This window comes from Arachis hypogaea, chromosome 6, assembly GCF_003086295.3.
Source record: "Arachis hypogaea cultivar Tifrunner chromosome 6, arahy.Tifrunner.gnm2.J5K5, whole genome shotgun sequence".
Lineage (NCBI taxonomy): Eukaryota > Viridiplantae > Streptophyta > Magnoliopsida > Fabales > Fabaceae > Arachis > Arachis hypogaea.
The window spans coordinates 42298090-42308590 of record NC_092041.1 but is presented as its reverse complement, the minus strand read 5'-3'; the positions used below and the strand labels follow the sequence as shown (position 1 = coordinate 42308590).

The 10501-nt window shown below is 37.9% G+C and overlaps 1 non-coding gene across 1 annotated transcript; it reads left to right on the top strand.

The window, feature by feature from the left end:
• Positions 1 to 1059: 1059 nt before the first annotated feature.
• Positions 1060 to 1167, top strand: LOC112699912 (small nucleolar RNA R71). The gene has a single exon (XR_003152844.1). It is a non-coding gene; the product is annotated as a small nucleolar RNA R71 (small nucleolar RNA).
• Positions 1168 to 10501: the final 9334 nt, after the last annotated feature.

The following is a 10501-nucleotide window of genomic DNA, read 5'->3' as shown; positions in this document are numbered from 1 at the left end:
GAGCAAAGGGGGTTCATCCTCCCAAGTCTCATTTCCAAATAACTTGTCATTTAGCTTCATGATTGCTCCAAGGTATTTAGCAACTTGCTCTTTAGTGACATACTCCTCCTCTTCAGAGGAAGAATACTCATCAGAGCTCATGAATGGCAGAAGTAAGTACAATGGAATCTCTATGGTCTCATTTTGAGCCTCAGATTCCCATGGTTCCTCATTGGGGAACTCATTGGAGGCTAGTGGACGTCCATTGAGGTCTTCCTCAGTGGCGTTCACGGCCTCTCCCTCCTCTCCAAATTCGGCCATGTTGATGGCCTTGCACTCTCCTTTTGGATTTTCTTCTGTATTGCTTGGAAGAGTACTAGGAGGGAGTTCAGTAATTTTCTTGCTCAGCTGACCCACTTGTGCCTCCAAATTTCTAATGGAGGACCTTGTTTCAGTCATGAAACTTTGAGTGGTTTTGATTAGATCAGAGACCATGGTTGCTAAGTCAGAGTTACTCTGCTTAGAACTCTCTGTCTGTTGCTGAGAAGATGATGGAAAAGGCTTGGCATTGCTAAACCTGTTTCTTCCACCATTATTGTTGTTGAAACCTTGTTGAGGTCTCTGTTGATCCTTCCATAAGAAATTTGGATGATTTCTCCATGAAGGGTTATAGGTGTTTCCATAGGGTTCTCCCAGGTAATTCACCTCTTCCATTGAAGGGTTCTCAGGATCATAAGCTTCTTCCTCAGATGAAGCTTCCTTAGTACTGCTTGGTGCATTTTGCATTCCAGACAGACTTTGAGAAATCATATTGACTTGCTGAGTCAATATTTTGTTCTGAGCCAGTATAGCATTCAGAGTATCAATCTCAAGAACTCCTTTCTTCTGATTAGTCCCATTGTTCACAGGATTCCTTTCAGAAGTGTACATGAATTGGTTATTTGCAACCATTTCAATCAGCTCTTGAGCTTCTGTAGGCGTCTTCTTCAGATGAAGAGATCCTCCAGCAGAGCTATCCAAAGACATCTTGGATAGTTCAGAGAGACCATCATAGAAAATACCTATGATGCTCCATTCAGAAAGCATATCAGAAGGACACTTTCTGATCAATTGTTTGTATCTTTCCCAAGCTTCATAGAGGGATTCTCCTTCCTTCTGTCTGAAGGTTTGGACTTCCACTCTAAGCTTACTCAATTTTTGAGGTGGAAAGAACTTTGCCAAGAAGGCATTGACTAGCTTTTCCCAAGAGTTCAGGCTTTCTTTAGGTTGTGAATCCAACCATGTTCTAGCTCTGTCTCTTACAGCAAAAGGGAATAGCATAAGTCTGTAGACCTCAGGGTCAACCCCATTGGTCTTGACAGTGTTACAGATTTGCAAGAACTCAGCCAAGAACTGATGAGGATCTTCCAATGGAAGTCCATGGAACTTGCAATTCTGTTGCATCAGAGAAACTAATTGAGGCTTAAGCTCAAAGTTGTTTGCTCCAATGGCAGGGATAGAGATGCTTCTCCCATAAAAGTCGGGAGTAGGTGCAGTAAAGTCACCCAGCACCTTCCTTGCATTGTTGGCATTGTTGTTGTTTTCGGCTGCCATGGTTTCTTCTTCTTTGAAGATTTCTGTTTGGTCCTCTACAGAGAATTGTGCCTTAGCTTCTGTTAGCTTTCGCTTCATGGTCCTTTCAGGTTCAGGATCAGCCTCAACAAGAATGCTTTTGTCTTTGCTCCTGCTCATATGAAAGAGAAGAGAACAAGAAAATGTGGAATCCTCTAGTCACAGTATAGAGATTCCTTGAGGTGTCAGAGGAAAAGAAAAATAGAAGGCAGAAGTAGAAGAATTCGAACTTTATCAAGAAAGATGGAGTTCGAATTGTGCATTAAGGAATAGTGTTAGTCCATAAATAGAAGGATGTGAGAAGATGGGAAGACATTTTCGAAAATTAAGTAAAATATTTTAAAAACATTTTGAAAAATACTAATTGATTTTCGAAAACCAAGAGTGGAAAAGAAATCAAGTGATTTTTGAAAAAGATTTTGAAATTAGAAATAAAAAGATTTGATTGAAAACTATTTTGAAGAAGATGTGGTTAAGAAGATATGATTAGTTTTTTAAAAAAAAAGATGTGATTGAGAAGATATGATTTGAAAAAAAAACATTTTAAAAAAGATTTGATTTTTTAAAAATTAATGACTTGGCTAACAAGAAAAGATATGATTCAAACATTAAACCTTTCTCAACAGAAAAGGCAACAAACTTGAAATGTTGAATCAAATCATTAATTGATAGCAAGTATTTTTGAAAATGGAAAGAAATTGATTTTGAAAAAGATTTGATTGAAGAGATATGATTTGAAAAAGATTTGATTTTGAAAAATTTTGAAAACTTGAAAAAAAAATTGCATTAAAAACAAAATCTCCCCTCTTGTGCCATCCTGGCGTTAAACGCCCAGAATGGTGCACATTCTAGCGTTTAACGCCCAAAACTATACCCTTTTGGGCGTTAAACGCCCAGCCAGGTACCCTGGCTGGCGTTTAAGCGCCAGTCTGTCTTCTTCACTGGGCATTTTGAACGCCTAGCTTTTTCTGTGTGATTCCTCTGCAGTGTGTTCTGAATCTTCAATTCTCTGTATTATTGACTTGAAAAGACTCAAATTAAAAATATTTTTGGATTTTTAATAATAAGGAATAATCAAAATGCAACCATAATCAAATAACAATGCATGCAAGACACCAAACTTAGCAGTTTGTATACTACTGACACTAACAAAATGAGAATGCATATGAGACACATAAACACTCAAGTCAATAGAATTCAAAGATCAGAGCAATGAAATCATCAAGAACAACTTGAAGATTACTTAAGACACATGAATGAATGCAAGAAGAACAGAAACATGCAATTGACACCAAACTTAATATGAGACTCTAGACTCAAACAAGAAATATTTTTGGATTTTATGATTTTGTAATTTTTTTTTTTTGTGATTTTTTTTTCGAAAATTAGAAAAGAAAATAAAGGTATCAAAATTCTTAATGAGAATTCCAGGAATCATGCAATGTTAGTCTAAAGCTTTAGTCTAAAGAAATTAGACATGGCTAGCCAAGCTTCAGCAGAACATTGCATTCAAGAGCTAAATTGATGAAGATCAATCAGCTTTAGTGATGATAAGAACATCACCTTGAAACACTAGAATTCATTCTTAAGAACTCTGAAGAAAAACACCTAATCTAAGCAACAAGATGAACCGTCAGTTGTCCATACTCGAACAATCCCCGGCAACGGCGCCAAAAGCTTGGTGCGCGAAATTGTGATCACTACAAGTCCGCACAACTAACCAGCAAGTGTACTGGGTCGTCCAAGTAATAAACCTTACGCAAGTAAGGGTCGATCCCATAGAGATTGTTGGTATGAAGCAAGCTATGGTCACCTTGTAAATCTTAGTCAGGCAAACTCAATTGGTAATGGGTGATATATGAATAAAAACATAAAGATAAAGATAGAGATACTTATGTAATTCATTGGTGGGAATTTCACATAAGCGCATGAAGATGCTGTGTCCCTTCCGTCTCTCTCTGCTTTCCTACTGTCTTCATCCAATCCTTCTTACTCCTTTCCATGGCAAGCTTATGCAAGGGTTTCACCGTTGTCAGTGGCTACCTCCCATCCTCTCAGTGGAAATGTTCAACGCACCCTGTCACGGCACGGCTATCCATCTGTCGGTTCTCAATCAGGCCGGAATAGAATCCAGTGATTCTTTTGCGTCTGTCACTAACGCCCCGCCCTCAGGAGTTTGAAGCACGTCACAGTCATTCAATCATTGAATCCTACTCAGAATACCACAGACAAGGTTAAACCTTCCGGATTCTCTCGAATGCCGCCATCAGTTCTAGCCTATACCATGAAGACTCTGATCTCACGGAATGGCTGGCTCGGTTGTCAGGCGAGCACTCGGTTGTCAGGCGATCAACCATGCATCGTGTATCAGGAATCCAAGAGATATTCACCCAATCTAAGGTAGAACGGAGGTGGTTGTCAGTCACACGTTCATAGGTGAGAATGATGATGAGTGTCACGGATCATCACATTCATCAAGTTGAAGAACAAGTGATATCTTAGAACAAGAACAAGCGGAATTGAATAGAAGAACAATAGTAATTGCATTAATACTCGAGGTACAGTAGAGCTCCACACCTTAATCTATGGTGTGTAGAAACTCCACCGTTGAAAATACATAAGAACAAGGTCTAGGCATGGCCGTGAGGCCAGCCTCCCAATGATCTAAGATAGCATCAAAACAAGGATAGCTACCAAGATATCTAAATACAATAGTAAAAGGTCCTACTTATAGAAAACTAGTAGCCTAAGGTTTACAGAGATGAGTAAATGACATAAAAATCCACTTCCGGGCCAACTTGGTGTGTGCTTAGACTGAGCAATGAAGCATTTTCGTGTAGAGACTCTTCTTGGAGTTAAACGCCAGCTTTGGTGCCAGTTTGGGCGTTTAACTCCCATTCTTGTGCCAGTTCCGGCGTTTAACGCTGGAAATTCTGAAGGTGACTTTGAACACCGGTTTGGGCCATCAAATATTGGGCAAAGTATGGACTATCATATATTGATGGAAAGCCCAGAATGTCTACTTTCCAACGCCGTTAAGAGCGTGCCAATTGGGCTTCTGTAGCTCCAGAAAATCCACTTCGAGTGCAGGGAGATCAGAATCCAACAGCATCCGCAGTCCTTTTCAGTCTCTGAATCAGATTTTTGCTCAGGTCCCTCAATTTCGGCCAGAAAATACCTGAAATCACAGAAAAACACACAAACTCATAGTAAAGTCCAGAAAAGTGAATTTTAACTAAAAACTAATAAAAATATACTAAAAACTAACTACATCATACTAAAAACATACTAAAAATAATGCCAAAAAGCGTACAAATTATCCGCTCATCACAAACCTCTTCTTCGGATTTCATGTCGGATCTCTGGGTACTCATTTTTCTTGAGCTTGAAAGGGACCTCAGGGATCACCTTCTTCTTTGCCACAACATCATAGAAGTGGTCTTGATGGCTCTTGGAGATGAATCTTTCCATCTCCCATGACTCGAAGGTGGAAGCTTTTGTCTTCCTTTTTCCTTTTCTAGAGGATTCTCCGGCCTTAGGTGCCATTGATGGTAATAGAAAAACAAAAAGCTTATGCTTTTACCACACCAAACTTAAAATATTGCTCGCCCGCGAGCAAAAGAAGAAAGAAGAGAAGAAGAAGAAGAAGAAATTGGAGGATAGTGAGGGGAGATGGATTCGGCCAAGGTATAGTAGAGGGGGTAGTGTTGTGTGAAAATGAAGTAGAATGGAAGGGTATATATAGGGAGAGGGGAGAGTGAAGTTTCGGCCATATAGGGTGGGATTGGGTGGGAAAGAGAATTTGAATTTTGAAGGTAGGTGGGGTTTTTGGGGAAGAGTGGATGGATGTGGTGGTGAAGGGGGTAATTGGGAAGAGAGATTGAAGTTGATGGGAAGTGTGACATGGGGAAGAGTGAAATAGGATTAGGAGGTAAGGTGGGAATATGTTAGGTGGGGATCCTGTGGGGTCCACAGATCCTGAGGTGGTCCTGTGGGGTCCACAGATCCTGTGGTGGCAAAGAATTCCATCCCTGCACCAAATAAGCATGTAAAATGCCTTTGCACACCATTCTGGCATTTAAACGCCGAGTGATGCACATTCTGGGCGTTCAACGCCCACATGTAACATGTTTCTGGCGTTGAACGCCAGTTTCATGCTTGTTACTGGCGTTCAGCGCCAGCTTTTCCTCTAGGCACATTTCTGGCATTCAAATGCCAGAATGTTGCTTGTTTCTGGCATTCAGCACCAGATTCATGCTTTGTTCTGGCGTTGAACGCCAGCCAGATGCTTCTTACTGGCGTTGAACGCCAGTCTGTGCTTCCTCCAGGGTGTGATTTTTCTTCTGCTGTTTTTGATTCTGTTTTTACTTTTTATATTTTTTCGTGACTCCACATGATCATGTACCTAATAAAACACAAAATAACAATAGAATAAAATAAAATAAAAATTAGATAAATAAAATTGGGTTGCCTCCCAACAAGCGCTTCTTTAATGTCAATAGCTTGACAGTGGCTCTCATGGAGCCACAAAGGTGATCAGGTCAATGTTGTATAGTCCCAATACCAAACTTAGAGTTTGGATATGGGGTCTTAACACCAAACTTAGAGTTTGGTTGTGGCCTCCCAACACCAAACTTAGAGTTTGACTATGGGGGCTCTTCTTGACTCTGAACTGAGAAAAGCTCTTCATGCTTACTCTCTTTTGTCACAGAGGGATGGCCATGTGCCTTAAACATAAGGTAGTCCCCATTCAATTGAAGGACTAGTTCACCTCTGTTGACATCTATCACAGCTTCTGTTGTGGCTAGGAAAGGTCTTCCAAGGACAATGCATTCATCCTCTTCCTTCCTAGTGTCTAAGATTATGAAATCAGCAGGGATGTAAAGGCCTTCAACCTTTACTAACACGTCCTCCACTATTCCATAAGCTTGTCTCAATGACTTTTCTGCCAATTGTAATAAGAACAAGGCAGGTTGTACCTCAATGATCCCCAGCTTCTCCATTACAGAGAGTGGCATAAGATTTATCCCTGACCCTAGATCACATAGAGCCTTTTCAAAGGTCTTGGTGCCTATGGTACAAGGTATTAAGAACTTGCCAGGATCTTGTCTTTTTTGAGGTAAAATTTGCTGAATCCAGGTATCTAGTTCATTAATGAGCAAGGAAGGTTCACTTTCCCAAGTCTCATTACCAAACAACTTGGCATTCAGCTTCATGATAGCTCCTAAATATTGAGCAACTTGCTCTCCAGTCACATCTTCATCCTCTTCAGAGGAAGAATAGTCTTCAGAGCTCATGAATGGCAGAAGGAGATTTAATAGAATCTCTATAGTCTCTGTATGAGTCTCAGATTCCTTTGGATCCTTAATAGGAAACTCCTTCTTGCTTGAAGGACGTCCCAGGAGGTCTTCCTCACTAGGATTTTCGTCCTCCTCCTCCCTTGTGCATTCGACCATATTGATTATATCAATGGCCTCGCACTCTCCTTTTGGATTCTCTTCTGTATTGCTTGGGAGAATACTAGAAGGAGTTTCAATGACATTCTTACTCAGCTGGCCCACTTGTGCCTCCAGATTTCTAATGGAGGACCTTGTTTCACTCATGAAACTGAAAGTGGCCTTTGACAGATCAGAGACTAGATTGGCTAAATTAGAAGTGTTTTGTTCAGAATTCTCTGTCTGTTGCTGAGAAGATGATGGAAAAGGCTTGCTATTGCTTAGCCTATTACGTCCACCATTGTTAAAGCCTTGTTGAGGCTTTTGTTGATCCTTCCATGAGAAATTTGGATGATTTCTCCATGATGAATTATAGGTGTTTCCATAAGGTTCACCCATGTAATTGACCTCTGCCATTGCAGGGTTCTCATGATCATAAGCTTCTTCAGAAGCTGCCTCTTTACTACTGTTGGATGCATTTTGCCATCCATTCAGATTTTGAGAAATCATGTTGACTTGCTGAGTCAACACTTTGTTCTGAGCCAATATGGCATTCAGAGCATCAATTTCAAGAACTCCCTTCCTCTGAGGCATCCCATTATTCACGGAATTCCTCTCAGAAGTATACATGAATTGGTTATTTGCAACCATGTCAATGATTTCTTGAGCCTCTTCAGGCGTTTTCTTTAGGTGAATAGATCCACCTGCAGAATGGTCCAATGATATTTTCGAAAATTCAGATAGACCATAATAGAATATATCTAATATGGTCCATTCTAAAAACATGTCAGATGGACACCTTTTGGTCAGCTGCTTGTATCTTTCCCAAGCTTCATAGAGGGATTCACCATCTTTTTGCTTGAAGGTCTGAACATCCACTCTCAGCTTGCTCAGCTTTTGAGGAGGAAAGAATTTATCCAAGAAGGCAGTGACCAGCTTATCCCAGGAGTCCAGGCTATCCTTGGGTTGTGAATCCAACCATATTCTAGCTCTGTCTCTTACAGCAAAAGGGAAAAGCATGAGTCTGTAGACTTCAGGATCAACTCCATTCGTCTTTATAGTCTCACAAATCTGCAAGAACTCAGTTAAAAACTGGTAAGGATCTTCAGATGGAAGTCCATAAAACTTGCAGTTTTGTTGCATTAAGGCAACTAGCTGAGGTTTCAGCTCAAAATTATTGGCTCCAATGGCAGGAATGGAGATGCTTCTTCCATCAAATTTGGACGTTGGCTTTGTGAAGTCACCAAGCATTCTCCTTGCATTATTATTATTTTTGGTTGCCATCTCCTTCTCTTGTTCTAATGTTTCTGAAAGGTTACCTTTAGATTGTTGTAACTTAGCTTCTCTTAATTTTCTCTTCAGAGTCCTTTCAGGTTCTGGATCAATTTCAACAAGAGTGCCTTTATCCTTGTTCCTGCTCATATGAAAGAGAAGAAAACAAGAAAAGAAAGAGGAATCCTCTATCTCACAGTATAGAGATTCCTTTATGAAAGTAGAAGAAGAAAGAGGAGAAGAATGAAGAAGAGCGGGTTCGGATATTTAGATGGAGAGAGGTGAAGAGAAGTGTTAGTAATTGAATAATTAAATAGAATAAGAGAGAAGAGATAGAAAATTCGAAAATAATTTTAAAAAAAAAGTTAGTAATTTTCGAAAATTAGAAATAAGATAAGATTAAAATTAAAATTTAAAACAAAAAGAATTTTAGAAAAAGAGATGAGATATTTTCGAAAATTAGAGAGGGAAAAGTAGTTAGGTGGTTTTGAAAAAGATAAGAAACAAACAAAAAGTCAACGAGTTAGTTGAAAAAGATATTAAAATCAAATTTGAAAAGATAAGAAGATAAGAGGTTAGATAAGATATTTTGAAATCAAATTTTGAAAAAGATAAAATTTTTGAAAAAGATAAGATAAAAGATAAAAAGATATGTTTGAAAAAAATTTAATTTTTAAAATTACTTAACTAACAAGAAACTAAGAGATAAGATTCTAGAACTTAAAGATTGAACCTTTCTTAACAAGAAGGTAACAAACTTCAAATTTTTGAATCAATCACATTAATTGTTAGTGTAATTTCAAAAATATGATATAAAGATAAGAAAAAGATTTTGAAAATAATTTGAAAAATATTTTTGAAATTTTTCGAAAAAAGGCAAAAGAAATGGAAAAGATATGTTTTTTTTTTGAAAAAGATTTTGAAAAGATAAGATTTTTAAAATTGAAAATTTGACTTGACTTGTAAGAAACAACTAATTTTAAAAATTTTTGACTAAGTCAACTCAAATTTTCGAAAATTATGAGAAAAATAAGGAAAAGATATATTTTTTTATTTTTTAATATTTTAATAATGAGAGAGAAAAACACAAACATGACCCAAAACATGAAAATTTTGGATCAAAACACAAGATGCATGCAAGAACACTATGAATGTCAAGATGAACACCAAGAATACTTTGAAGATCATGATGAACATCAAAAACATAATTTTGAAAAATATTTTATGCAAAGAAAACATGCAAGACACCAAACTTAGAAATTTTTAATGCTTGGACTCTAACAAACAAAAAATGCATATGAAAAACAACAAACAACACAAAACAAGAAAATATCAAGATCAAACAAGAAGACTTGTCAAGAACAACTTGAAGATCATGAAGAACACTATGAATGCATGGAATTTTCGAAAAATGCAAGAAAAAATTTTTAAAGCATGCAATTGACACCAAACTTAAAAATTGACTCAAGACTCAAACAAGAAACACCAAATATTTTTTATTTTTATGATTTTCTAATTTTTTTTGGATTCTTATTAATTTTTTTCGAAAATAAATTTTGGAAAAATGAAAAAGAAAAAAAAGAAAAAAAATAAATTTTGAAAAAGATTTTTGAAAAGAAAATTACCTAATCTGAGCAACAAGATGAACCGTCAGTTGTCCAAACTCGAACAATCCTCGGCAACGGCGCCAAAAACTTGGTGGACGAAATTGTGATCAAAGAGTTCCAGGCACTATTAGAGAAGCTCACAACTCCATTTAACTTAACCAGCAAGTGTACTGGGTCATCCAAGTAATACCTTACGTGAGTAAGGGTCGATCCCACAGAGATTGTTGGTATGAAGCAAGCTATGGTCACCTTGTAAATCTCAGTTAGGCAGATTAAATGGTTATGGTTTTTGAAAATTAATAATAAATAGAAAATAAAAAGGGATAGAAATACTTATGTAAATCAATAGTGGGAATTTCAGATAGGCGTGTGGAGATGCTAGAATCCTTTCGAATCTCTACTTTCTTATTACTTTCATCCAATTCTTCTTACTCCTTTCCATGGCAAGCTGTATGTAGGGCATCACCACCATCAATGGCTACTTTTAATCCTCTCGGGAAAATGGTCCTATGCGTTGTCACTGCACGGCTAATCGTCTGGAGGCATCACCCTTGTTGATAGCTACATCCCATCCTCTCAGTGAAAATGGTCCAAATG